The sequence below is a fragment of the Rhea pennata genome, chromosome 3 (genome assembly GCF_028389875.1).
Source record: "Rhea pennata isolate bPtePen1 chromosome 3, bPtePen1.pri, whole genome shotgun sequence".
In the NCBI taxonomy this organism is placed as follows: domain Eukaryota; kingdom Metazoa; phylum Chordata; class Aves; order Rheiformes; family Rheidae; genus Rhea; species Rhea pennata.
The window spans coordinates 90,372,297-90,386,619 of NC_084665.1; positions in this window are offsets into that span (position 1 = coordinate 90,372,297).

Consider the following 14,323-nt stretch of genomic DNA (forward strand, 5'->3'; position numbering starts at 1 on the left):
TCTTACAATTACTTTTCTACTTTTCATTATTATTGCACTGCCTTAGTTATCTGGTTATAATGGGAAAAGCTGTTCTACTGTTCTCACCCAAAGGCAAACATCTTTCCAAGTTTGCATCAAGTGCATGCTTAAAAGATTATAAAGTGTGATTTGCACTTACCTACCAAAGAGAAGTGATTTTAGCTTTCAGTATGGCAGATGCTCTGCTTCATACTTCTTGGGATTTCTACCACACAAGAAGGCACGTTGTGTGGTGTTGTTATGCCAATGTATCGCTTTATAAAACTGACTATTATGTCCTCATAAAACATTTATGTTGTATCTATCGTTTATCCAACCAGCTCCATTAGCTGTCTCCTAGTACTCTTTTACTCTTTTACTTCCCAGATAGAAATTTGCTGCAGCCTAAACACATCACCAAGCAATTGAAATGAAAATTCTGTATGTGGTGCTAGAGCGTCAAACCATTCAGTCTCCCCAAAGGCAGACTTGGCAGCTCAGGGGCTCCCTAAGGACACTTATTAGGCAATGACACACTCAGAGCCAAGGATAGCTGGATGGTCCCCAAAGCTAACACTGAAAATGGGAGGATGCTCTCTCTGCAGCCTTGAAGTGAACAGTTCCCATGCTCCAGCCTTTTCTTCCTATCCCAAATGTACAACCATGACCTCATCTGTCTCAGGTCCCCATCAGCTCTGGGCTGCCCTTGCTTCTTCTCTGCCTATCTCACCTCAGTGCTCATGGATCACCTTTCTTCTCCATTCGGGTCTGTGCAGCCCCTCACTCCCCTTGGGTTTTTGCAGTCCAAACTGGACTGTGGTGTCCTCCACCAGGCTGTAATATGGAAGTTTTGGTGAGAGGAGTACACAGTAGTATCTTTTTTTCATAATATTTATCCCACTTTATCCTACTGTTGCAGCATTCAAAAGGCTACGCCTTCACCTATTTCAAGATGTCTTCATTTCTCAGGGATCTGAGGAAACATGGCCTGTGTCTGCCTTACAGAATAGTCTGAATGTCTAAAATTGCAGTATGAATATATGAAAACCATACTCTCTTCTCATTGCCTTGGCATGCTGTTACTACTCAAAAAGTCATGTCTTTGCCACATCATGTCCATTCCCACCCCGTGGCATCCACAAAGGTTTCCTTCCAAGCTCCAAAGTGAAACCACACAAGCTGTTAGGTAAAATAGTTCCCTGCCTTAAAAAAAAAAATTGTATAAAATTGCCAACTCATTGTTTGTCAGTGTAGATTCCTCTGCAAGATATCATGCAGAGTCCCTGCAGGGTTGATGCAAACAGGCTTTTAGAACTGTAGAGTTAAAAGACTTTTTTCTTCCTCCAGATTTTATCTTCCTGTTCTCATTTCCTAGCATTTTGCAAAGGAAAGAGAACGGAAGAGCTACTTGGCCAGAAGGGGCTTGTTGCCCCATCACCATGTCCAAGGGGCACCACACAGAAGGTAGGGTTGTACCAGGAGAAGGGTTTCTAGTGTGTCTTTTCCACAGGGTTCAAGGCAGGACTGTGGGGGAGGGAGAGAGTTGTCTTGGATAACGTGCCCAATGGACACATCCCAGACTGAAAATATCCCCATACTGCTCAGCAGCTGCTGTAGAGGAGGGAGGTGTGTGATAGAAGTGGGAAGAAATGCAAGCAGAGCAGTCTGTGGTCTGATGTTCATCCTTTGCTGCCAATACATGCTCAGACACTTCCATCACTCCTGTGGGTTCACCTGTACGCCAGGAGCAGTGACAGTGGGCAGCATCAGGCTCCCTCCTACCCATGACGCTCTCACTATGACGAAATTTCCACTGCTGCCTTTCTAGCCAGATAAAAAATAGCGTCAACGGGAAGCAGTGCGTTCTGCAAAGTGTCGGAAGTTACCCGGGAGCCATCTGAGTCCTGATGTCCAAATAGGCTCAGAGCCTGTTTGTCCTGCTGTGTTGGCTTTAAATTCTCCCAGGAAGAGCAGCAGCTGCGTGCTGATCCTTCACAGCTCCTTTTATGTGCAGCCCACACTGGAAGCACTTGCCAAACAGTGATCCTGGACAAGGCAGGGCGAGGGAGGTTTATGGTGCAAGCGAGAGGATACTAAGCCACCTACAACACTATTTGTCCTGCTAAGAAGCAGCAACTCTTGAGAGATGGGATTTGAGGTGCTAGGGGAGCTTTAATGTCAAAAGCAGCAGAAGCTATGGAATTTGGATGGCCAGCTCAGCAAGACAGCAGGAATCAAAGGCATCAATGTGGATTTAGGTGCCCAACATCTTACAGTCCAGAGGAGGAATCTGAGCCACTTTTCAGGTCTTCTAAGCAAAAGGCTGCTTTGCAGGTTTGGTATCTGACCCAAGGGAGAGCACGTCAGGTCTGGGATTGGAGTAAGAACTCCTCCGTGGATGGACACTGCCCTGACTGCCAGGGCGCAGGAGACACCTTCTCTCCAATGATAAACAAGGCACAGAGCAGTCCCATATCTTCACACAGCCCAGGGGCTCTCCACAGCTCTCTACACCTCTGGACTATACAGTCTGGCCATGCCCTGCACGCAATAAAACTTTTCCCAGAACTTTTCTGAAACTTTAATAAACTGCAATTTAGCATCCCTCTCCAAATGCTGGATTTCTATTTTTCAATTTATATCTGGGATCTGCAGCAGTAATATCCAAATACAGAAACTGACTTGGAGAGATTTCCTACCCTACAGTTCAAATTCAGGCAATCCAAATAGTTTGTAGTTGAAACCAAGATGTTGATTCCTCTCCTCTGCACAGTGAGAACTCACTTTTAATTCAGTTTCATATGATGGGAAAACCCACCCTATTTATGGAAAACCATTAAGTTCTGGGTTTTAAGTTTCAGGAAAAAATTCTGAACTTTTGTAAGAAACATGGGAGACAGATATAGAGTTGTATATATAAGGAAAATGAGAAAATGTCTGTTTTGTTGATTTCTTCCATTTCCGCCTTTCAGAATTTGTCCTGATGGATTTGAAACATAAAAGAGCTTTGATTTCCTTATGGTGTCTTGTAAAGTATAAGTTTCAAGTTTCAGCTGAAGTTACTTAAATTAATAATGATTTAAAAGATTTGGAAGTTCTTCCCATTTTCAGCAGGGTAGCTGCTACATTTATGTTGGGAGATGCTGTGACATAAAAAAAAAAAAGGAAAAAAAAAAAAAGGAACAGCAGCAGCAACAGCAACTGCCTAAGGTTATGTGAGAAACACATCATTCCCAAAGGAGTTACCACATACAACTCTGCAGCTACCATGCATAATTCCAAAGCTAATTTACAGCTCTGCAAAAAAGAAAAAAAAATAGTAAGACAGCATCACCTTCACTAAAACTAATTCACTAGAGATTAAATCCAACAACAGATTGTCAAATGGGCTACAATAAAATAGCCTTAAAATATACTTCACTACTGTGTAAGTTAACCTCTACTACTTCTAAAGTAGAGCAGAAAGATTTAACCCAATAAAGATACAGCATGGTCATAACAACAATAATCACATCAGAACGTGAAATGACTGACTCAGAAGTCACCTTGACAGCTTTAATCTATTAAGACCAACATTAAGATTTGCAGATCAGTCACATCACTAAAATGATCTAAAACATTTACACATATCTTCAGTGAATTCACCTTCAAACGCAATACATTGGTCTTATCTTGGGTATGGCTTTTGGCACCGAGCTGGTCTACAGTTCTTTCATCTCTTTATGAGCAATGTCAAAGAAGGGATGTTAAATGGACTATATCCTACCTTATTTACATAGATGGATGTAAAGCATGAACTTCTGCATTTTCCCCGTTTCCACCTTTTCTTAAGACCGCCAGTGAAACACCCTAATGTCTTCTCTCTGTGGCAGTGCAAAAATGGCAACCTACAAACTACTACATGTGGAACACCCATAGACCAGCAAAGTTTCACCACAAAAACAGCTTCATCCACAATACTCCAGAAAACTAACTATACAGTCAGTTCCCCAGACACCAGTATGTTTTGCTGTGGGAGAATTTTTGCAACACCAACCAATTCTAACTACAGGGATGTGACACTGAACCGTAGGTTGCTATATGTGTAAGTAGGATGTAAAAAATAAAATTGACGCTGGCAGTTTGCAATGTACGAGTCAACTTTTGTACCTCATCTGAGGTCTCATCACATTGGAGCAGCACGGAAGTGCAACCCACTACTAGAACATCTTAAGCTGAAAGTTTGGATGCCAGAGGAAGCTTTATCCAGCTTCACCCTTAAGAAAAGGTATAAATGACAGCTCCACAGATTATAACTTGTCCCCAGGCAGATAGAATTAAGGTGTCACCCTTAAAAAGACACATGTAATGTGTTGATTTACTCCTTTTCCTAACTTATCTTTGTAGTATAGGTATATTAAATAGAAAAATCACCCATTCCTATCACATATGTACTGAGTGATTTCTGGTATATTTACTTTCAAGTAGCAAAATCACAATCAAAAGTATTTATAATTCATCGTCACATCACAAAAGAAGAACTAAACATAGAAACCTCACTTTTATCTGACATTTTAAATAAGAAAAAAAAAGCTGATCATTGATCTTTATTCTTGTGAATCATTATTAAAGGCTGATATGGGACTCGGATGTTTAGGCTTAACTCCAAGAACAACTTTTCATTTTTCTCTAGAATGATTAGTCCAAAAGCTAAGCTTTTATTTGATATACATATAGATATAATTGTTCCTGCTGAAATCCTACAAAACCAGAGCAGAGTGTAAGCTGATACAGTAATATTTGCTTTTGACTTTCAGATAACCTGATAGCAGGTAAATTTTGAAGCCTAATGAGAATGGAAGTACAAACTTCTCCCACAATTTCCCTGCTGGTGAGAGCTCCCAGCTGCAAGAGCACATGGTTGCAGCTGCCATGTTCAGCAGCTGTCACTCACACTAATGCCTGCAGTGGTGGGACCTTGGTTAGCACCCACAGTTCAACACACATCATTTCATGCTCTTCATTTCTATTTGATTTCCAATCACAACCTCTTTTTCACTCAACAGATGAAGGAAGATTGTTTCTCACAACGTGTTAGTGAGTCTTGACAGATAGATACGTCAGTCCTTGTTTGTAATTCATATTGGCTTAACAGAAAAAACTAAATCATTTTTGAAAGCAGTTTTGATCTTTGTATGAACTTTATATCTCCCAGGTTGCCTTTTTTCTTTTCCTATCCCTAAAAATAAAATAAATTAAAAAGGTCTTTGGACTTATAATGGTAAGAGAAATATCTTGTGCTTGTTTTCCTCCTTTTCTGTGATTTGCTAGCTGCCTGTTTCAGCTGAAAGATGTGTTACTTTTTCACTCTGTTCTTCCTTCCTCATGAATAACAAGGACTGCCAACATCAATTCAGACATTGTAGAAGAGTTGGAAGTCTCTTTCATGAGGAATTCACAAATTTGGGGGGAAGTTATTCTGAACAACAAAAAATAAAAATATTTTCTAAATCTCTTATGAAATAAAATGACCATAATAATTTTCAAAACATGGAAAATATTCAGCTATAGTTTCAATAGTAGAAGTTTGCATTTAAGATATTATAACATGAAGTAAAATTAATTTTGAAACAAAACCTGAAATGAAATGTTCAGACAAGTGAAATGAAAATATTACTCACTACAAAAACTTTATAATTCATGTTTTTCTGAAATATATAACAAAATTAGCTTGCTGTTGTGGAGAGCTGTTCACCCATTCAACAGCTATTTCCAATGGAATCACACTGCATAGGAAATTTGCAACTGAATTTACAAATTCTCTCAAAATCCATGCAGAAATTCTGAGTGAAGAGTGGCATTAGAAGAACAAATAAAGAAAAACAATGAGGACACTTGCTCTGGAAACAAAAATGTGACATCTTTAGAAAGGAATATGTTATAGACTGCAGACTGTTCTGTAGCTATTCCCATGACGGGAAGCTGCCTCATGCTAAGCAGGAGATATGGCAAGGTGGGCTGGTACTGGGGCATGTAGTGGGGCTGTAGCCTTTCTCTGGGTGGTCTTCCCCGGTTTATGAGAAAAGTACCCATAAAGCTGCCGGACTGGTTGTGATCACCCTCCCTCCGGCTCCTCTGAATCACATTCCCCGCTGTGCCTGTGAGATGAGAGCTGGGACAAGGGACCAACTTCGGCGACGTTCTGCTGGGTGACCCTGTTCAGTATTTTCCTACAGCGGGAAAGATGAAGAGTTTGTATAATTTGTATGTATGTGAGTTCCTGAGGTGCCACGTGAGCAAGGACAAACAGCAGGGGTGTGGGTTACAGGTATAATCCTGCTTCAGAAAAATGTCTTTGGCTCAGTGCTCTGTGGGATGAGATAGGGCCAGCATCAAGTGCTTTTAGAAATCCCTGCCTTACAGTTTAGCTTCACTCTCCTGACGGCCTGATGCAATAAGTGCCCTGCTTTCCCCCTCAGGGACCCAAGGACACTTAATCTCTCAGAAGAAGTGGCAAACATTATTGACTATTTTCTCCATACAGCATCTTTAAATGCTGCTGACGAGGCTTTGAGGCTTTTGCTGTATTCTGAAGCAAAGTCAGTGAAGAAGGTCACCAAAGGTGGCACCTTTCTGGTGGAGAATTGACTGCTCTACTGTTCCTTTTTATGTTCTATCATCTGAAACACATCAAACACTTCAAGTGCATGAGGTTGCTCTTTGTGGAGTTGTAAACCCAACACACGGTAACACACCACTGCTGAAGAAACAGAGCTTAACTGGTTTGTCCTCTGACTTCAGAGAGTCTTTAAGTGTAGTCTACTCCTGACAATTTTCAGCAGTTATTGGGTAAGAAATTGGGTTATCTAAATGCAGCAGGTACAAACAGAATGTATTCTAGAAACTCAGAATGAAGAGTCTTCATACCAAAATGTTGGGACTCTACAAGACATAGAGCCTAAAAACTCTCTTTTCTGTATTCTGAACATGCCAGGTAAATCCATGTACCCTTTTAACAGCATTATCATAAGATCATAATTATTATTAGGCAATACAAATGTCATTCATATTTTACAGCATGGCATAATTCCCAAATGAGTCCCTGGGACCCAGGGGAAGGGTCTATGGCATTGTAAAACACCAAGGAAACAGCTTCCAAGGCAGCAGCATTCCCAGGATTAAATTACAGCCTTAATTGAATCAGTGTCCTACACACATTTATGAGGGTGTCACAAACAGTTATGGTCTGAGTTTTTTATATGTAACCCTTCTGGAAAGAGAGAGTTACTAATTGCTCTGTGTACACTGTTAGATACTGCCTGCAGAAAATTTACAGTAATTTACCAAATGGACTGTGAGATGATTTTTACCTCAAGCACATTAAGCAGAGGCAGGGTCAGGCTGAGGTAGCATTGGAGTGCAGGGTTTATAAAGAATACAAAGAGGTTTTGTTGGTTTGATTAAAAAAAAAGAGAAAAGTTTCTTACTAGGGATTGCTAGTGAACTGTAGGTCCTTTAACCTTTACATCACAAATAGGAAGGAGATAAAAACAGCCTTTACCCCTCCCATGGTCAGCAATGGCCTACGGGATGTTTTAGGACTGAAATAGCTAGGAGAAACTTTTGAGCATAGTTTTGTGCTGAATTCCCTAGGAGCGGTTAATGTGTCTACAGGCAGCACAGGTAGATCCTTGGAAGAGAAATAAGCTCCAGACAAGGGATGCTGAAGGCTGCCCAGACCCAAGGGCAGTGGTTTGCTCTGCAGGCTCCCGGGAAGCTCTTTGCAATTCTTCTCGCAGAAGAAAATATCCACTACCAGCAGCTTATAGATCAAGTGGAAATGCAACTTATACTACACACAGGTATATGAAACAGATGTGATTTCTAGGGATGAGATGGAAGAAGATTGGAGCAAAAAGGTCTTTGCCTGTTCAATTGCTTGGGACCAAGGTACTGGCCTTATGAAGAGCTGCTGCGCTCTGTTTGTCCTATACATGTTTGCACTGTGAGCAAATCAGTTGAGCTACAGGATCTAGATTCATAATGCAAAAGGATTTGTTATTTCCTTAAAACATGAGAAGACAGACAATCACCTTGCATATGAAGCCTTTATCTCCTGATAAGGTCTCATATATTCAGCTCAGAAAAAAATCATGGGAAAAGTTGAAGAACTGAAAAAAAATCATATTTTTTGAAAACATGGTGAAAGATGATATGTAATCTAATGATCCTAAAAGTCAGAGCGAGATTTTGTATTTGGACAGAATGAGAGGCAACAAACTTGTCTGAAGGTAAGGTTTTTGTAAATTTGCTATAATATATAAAGAAAAAAATAGTACTCTGACTTTGCAACAAAATCCAGGTTAGAAGTATTGTTCTTGAGCAGAGAAGAGAAAAAAATTTTCTTGAAAATAGAAGCACATGAATAATAATTTTCTTACAAGGAAATTATATTGTTAATATGAGAGGTTAGTAGGGTTAAGGCAGACTTGCCCCAAGGGTGTATGCCTGCCTGTCTTTCTCATTATATCTTCACTAGTAGCACCTGCTAGTGTTGCATGTTTTTCTCATGCAGGTTCCACTTCGATCCCTCCCTGAAATAGGTAAAAGGTAAAAAAAAAATCCGGGCAAGTTGTGAGATGTGAAACTAATAAGGAAAGGCAATTATTAGAATTTGAATGCAGAATTTGAATGCATTATAACTTGGGTTGAAAGAATTCATAAGTAGACTCATGATTTAGGAAGGAATAACAACATGCACCGGTACAGGCTGGGGCTGACCTGCTGGAAAGCAGCTCTGCAGAGAAGGACCTGGAAGTGCTGCTGGATGACAAGTTGACCATGAGCCAGCAATGTGCCCTTGTGGCCAAGAAAGCCAATGGTATCCTGGGCTGCCTTGGGAAGAGTGTTGCCAGCATGTTAAGGGTCCTCCTGCTCTACTGAGCCCTGGGGAGGCCTCATCTCGAGTACTGTACACAGTTCTGGGCTCCCACTACAAGAGAGACATGGAGCTACTGGAGAAAGGCCAGCGTAGGTCTATGAAGATGATCAGAGGGCTGGAGCACCTGCCCTGTGAGGAACGGCTGCGAGAGCTGGGCCTCTTCTTCTCTTCTGGGGAAGAAAAGGGTGAGGGGGGATCTTATCAGTGTGTATAAGTACTTGAAGGGAGGGTGTCAAGGGGACGAGGACAAACTCTTTTCAGTTGTCCCATGTGACAGGACAAGAGGCAATGGGCAGAAACTGAAGCACAGGAAATTCTGCCTGACCGTGAGGGGGAATTTCTTCCCTGTGAGAGTTACGGAGCACTGGCACAGGTTGCCCAGAGAGCTTGTGGAGTCTCCTTCTCTAGAGATCTTCAAGGCCCGACTGGGTGCAACCCTGTCTAACGTGCTCTAGGTGACCCTGCTGAGCAGGGAGGTTGGACTAGATGACCTCCAGAGGTCCCTTCCAACCTTACTCATTCCATGATTCTATGAAATGGTGCAGCAGTGCAGATGCTAGAGGCCAGGAGACCCCCCCCCGCCCTTGGCTGCCGGCCCACACCCCTGGGGCTGACCCACTGATGCATCACAATGTGCCGTGGTGGCATCGCAGTGACCTTGGCCACGACCACCGGCGCGTCCCCATTGCGGCACCGTGCCACCGCAGGGCAGTGTGGGCAGAGGCAGCTCTCAGCCCGGCGATACTGCTCAGCTAAGGCACACGCGTGCAGCCTCGCGCAGCTCTGTCCGGCCCCAGCGCCATGGGGCAGGGGATGTGCTGCGGTGCCTGGGGTGCTCCCGCTCCCGGCACGCAGGCAGGGCCCGGGACCCCCGCCCGTGGGGCTCCTGGCGCCCGCCTCGGGCTCTGGGGCACGGCGGCCTCCCGGTCCCCGGCGCCGCTCGGCGCCTTCGTGTCCTCCAGCAGCCCCGAGCTGCTCCTCCGCCAGCGCGTGCAGGTGACCCGGCACCAGCGCACGCGCCACCGGCACCTCCTGCTGTTCCCGCACGCCATCGCCATCGCCACCTTCAAGTAAGGAGACGCGGCCCAGCGCTCCCGCCTCCCGCCCCACGGCTCTGCCCCGGCAAGCGCAGCTCCCGGAGCGCGAGGACGGCTGCGCCCGCCCCCACCGCGCGCACCCACCGCCCCCTCCCTGCCCTTCCTGCCCGCAGATGCGGCTCCATCCTCCGGCTGAGGCACCGGGTGCTGCTCAGCCAGCTGTGGGTGCTGTGCCGCGACGAGGCGGTGGCGGCGGCCAGCCCAGAGCACGACGAGGAGGTCTTTGGCCTTAAGACCAGCCAGACCCTCATCCTCGTCTGGACCACCGGCCTCTGCGTGGTCACCTTTGGGTGAGTCGCGGGACAGCTCCCAGGGCCTCACGGCTGCCTGTCCTGCCCCACGGGGCCCGGCCCTCTCCCCGGCACTCTCCCCGCACGGGCGAGAGCTCCGTGGGGCCCGTGTGGGTCCAGAGCAGCAGCGGCAGCAGCAGCCTGGGCTGAGGCTGTTTCTGCTCTGTGCTGCAGGTCGCAGGAGGGGAAGCAGCTCTGGCTCGACGCCATCCTCAGGTCGGCCCTGCTGGGGGTTCAAGCTGCCGCTGGGGCCAAGGGGGAGGGCGCGGAGCGCTCCCGAAGGAGCTGCCCGCGGACGTGCCCAAGGAGCGGTGGGGGAAAGGTGCACCCACGGCCACGCGCAGCTCCTGGCGCAGCAGCGGGAGCTGCTCTGCCTCGTGCTTGCAGATGAGCATGAGGCGCCGGGAGCCGCCAGCACAGCTCCTGCCGTGCGCGCATGGGGACCCCGCGCCGCTGCCGCGTGTCCCCATGGCGGGGAGGCCCATGGGCAGCAGGAGCGAGGCCGTTGCAGGGCTCGTGCTGCCAGGCAGCGCTGCTGGAGGCTGCGCAGGCTGCGGGGCCCTTGTCCGCGCTGCTGGGGCTGCCGGGAGGGAGAGCAGCCAGGGCCGGGGCTGACGGAGCTCTTTGCGCGCCCTTCCCTGTGCACAGGCAGAGCCAAGGAGCCCCGGGAGCCAGGGTCACCCGCCTGCCCTCCCTGCGGCTCCTCACCAAGGTGGTCGGCTTCTACGGCCCCGTAAGTGTCCGCACGGCCTCCGCTCCACCCCGAGAGCCGCTTGGCTTTCCCACCCGACCACACAACGGGTTGCTCACGGAGGCACCTTGCTCTCTCGCCCAGGAGGCGTCGCTGACGGCCAGGACCGTGGAGGCGCTCATTTTGGCAGAGGTGAGCAGCGGCTGCCTTTGCCCGGCCCTCGATGGCTGCAGCCGGGCGGTATCTCAGCACGGTGCAGGCGCCTCTCCCGGGTGTGCAAAGGGAGCCAGGCCCCCGGGCTGGGGCAGAGCGCGGCAATGCCGCCCAGCTGGAGCAGCGCGCTCGCGGCCTTGCTGCTGCGGGGCGGCTCGGTCGGCTGAAGCCCTTTCTTGCAGGCTGCAGCCAAGCAGTGCCCCCGGGCGGACCCTTCAGCCGTCGAAGAGGCACTTTGCTGCTCGGCTGGTGAGTGGGAAAAACAAAGCGGGGCGCTGCCTTCTTCCATCCTGCTTGCAAAGCGGCGCTTGTGCCAGGCTGCCTGACCTGCCACCAGCGGTGACACGCCGGAGCTCACGAGCCCCGCGGGCAGCCGCAGCTGCTCTTGCTCTCTCTCGCCATGCAAAACCTCGGTGCCTGTAAACGTGCTGCAGCACGTGGCGCTGCGCACAGGCGAAAGGCGCCTCAGGCCCATTTGCTGAAGCCGTGTTTGCTTTCCTCTTGCTTGCAGCAGACGGAGCCAAGGGAGGGCGGAAGGTGGCGATCTCATGGCCCCTGGCTTGGAGAGGAACCTCTGCCACCGGGGACTGCCCAGGGCAGCTAGGCTCCGGCCCCCAGCTGTCTCTCTTTGGGCAGCCTCTGGCCCTCATCTGCGGGCCAGGTGATGCCCTGCCCCAGCCAGTCCAGGTAAGCAAGCCTGGGGAGAGGGGTGTCCTGCAGGGATGCCTCCACTGCAGTGCCTGCAGTTCAGCATTCCCGCATGAGGCTGCACAGGAGACAGCGAGGGTACTGCCAGGGGACTCTGCGTGGAGCAAGAACGGCATGGTAAGCCGAGCCAAGCAGAGTGCAGCGACGAATCCAAGGCTGTCTGTTTGACAGGAGCTCCTGGACCTACTCTACGAGAGAGGCCCGGCCACCGAGGGCATTTTCCGGAAGGCGGCCAACGAGAAGGCACGCAGGGAGTTGAGGGAAGAGCTGGACAGAGGCACGCAGGTTGATCTGTCAAGCAAACCCGTGCACCTGCTGGCAGTGGTGCTGAAGGTGAGTTCTGCTGACTTGTAGCTGGGAGAGCCCAGGGCGACTCTGCGTGGGCCCATGCCAGGGCCTCGATCGACCTAGGAGGGACTCCGTGCTAAAACTTGCCCAGAGGCACCACACTCCGAGGCTCAGGCTAAGCACCCTTGGGCATTTTCCTGTGCCACGGGATGGTCAGCTCCAGCAGCTGCACCTTTGAGAGCAGCTAGCTCAAAGCTAGCTGCCTCCCAGGGAGTCACCGAAGTCACGGGCGTGCTGCCTCTCTGCTCCCTGCTAGTGCCCAGAGCCTCACGTAGGTGCCTTGGCCTTGCAGGACTTCCTGAGGAACATCCCCTGCAAACTCCTCGTGGCCGACCTCTATGACAACTGGCTGCTAGCGCTGGAGAAATCCAGCCTGCAGGAGAAAATTGCAGGCCTGAGAGAGTAAGTTTTGCCACCCGTCCCACCGCTGGGGCTCAAAGCAAGAAGCAGCAGCCCCTGCCGCCTGCACTCCTCCTCCTGTTTGTTTGCGTTCCCGCAGGGTGGCTGGCCTGCTGCCTCCAGCAAACCGCCTCTTGCTCCGGCGCTTGCTCTCTGTGCTCCACCACATCAGTGAAAGTGCAGAGAGCAACCGGATGGATGCCAGCAACCTGGCGATCTGCGTGGGGCCAAACATGCTCAGCCCCGACATGGACACCACGCTCCCACTGGCCGTGCAGAAGGAGAGCAACGACAAGGTCTGTTGAATCCCGCACCCTGCTCCCCTCCCCTGAGCTGGGGCTGAGGCTGCCTTGCTCATAGCGGGCCGCACGAGGCTCTGAGCTCTGGCTGCGGCTACACAAGGTTGCTGCCGCCGCTGCAGAAACGTCCCTCAGGAGCACAAAAGGCTGCTCACGTCGTTTGCAGCGCCTCGCACTGAACTCCGGGGCTTTCTGTGTGCAGGTGACGCTCTTGGTGGAGCTCCTCATCCACAACTGCGCAGCAGTATTTGGGGATGACGTTGCCTCGACCGAGGAGTCACGGGAGCACACAGGCAGCTCCACAGGTACGAGCACGGAGGGCTGCTTTTGCCGTGCCAGGGCTGCTGCATCACTTTGTGTAACTGGATAGCAGAAGACATCTGTGGAAATGCCGAGAGGTGCAGAGGGTTCAGGAGGGTCTGGCGGGGTTTCCCTAGTGGAAGGCTTTCCAGTACTTCCATGCACAGGAACAAAGGTTTTGCCTTTGCATCCCCTGCCAGGGGGGAGGGGACACGATGCTGCAGGGAAAGTGCCCTGACATCTTCCCATGGCCTCTAAAAGCTGCCTAACAGCTCACTCTCCCCACAAAACACCCAGGTGCTGCTCAGCAGAACAGTGCTGCCTGCAACAGCCCCGAGCCTGCAGCTGAAGGCAGCCCTGTGAACTGCCACCAGGAGCAGCAGCCCAAAGCAGCAAGTGCTTTGGGGAGCAGCACCTATCCCACCTGCCTCTCTGCCCCTCCGCTGACTAATCAGAAGAAGGAGGTCAGCAACATGCCCAGGAGCTTCTCAGAGGCAGACCTGTCCTGCCAGAGCAGCAGCCTGGAAGGCAGGAGATGGGATCCGGAGGCAGCCAAAAGAGAGGAGCCTTTTCCCATTCAAGAGACAAAGTGCAGCGTGGAGAAGGGGGCTCTGGAAACAACGCCTTGCCATCCTGCAGGCACGCTTGTCAAATGGCACTCCCTTCCCACAATATCCTCCGGCTGCTCCCTGCAAAGCTCCTTTTCTCCTCTGATGGCTCAGTCTTCACCACCTCTTCACTAGTTTCACTCCCGAGCCCCCCCCCCCCCCAAAAAAAAAATCTTTCCGAAGAACGCCCAGGCTTTTCCCATCAAGCCCAAGGAGGACAGCTGCCCACCCGGCACACACATCAGGAAGCGCTGCAGGGCGTTCTCTTGTGCAAAACACAGCAAAGCGCTCAAAAAAGTCCCACATTCTGGAGACCTGGAAGAGTCTCAGCAGAGGCATCTCCAAGGCATCTGCTCAGGGACAGAGTTTCTGCCCTGAAGGCTTTGGGGGTGGAATGTGCAACCCGCAAGGTTCCCCTTGGAAGAAACTTCCCCGTGAGTTTCCCAGTGA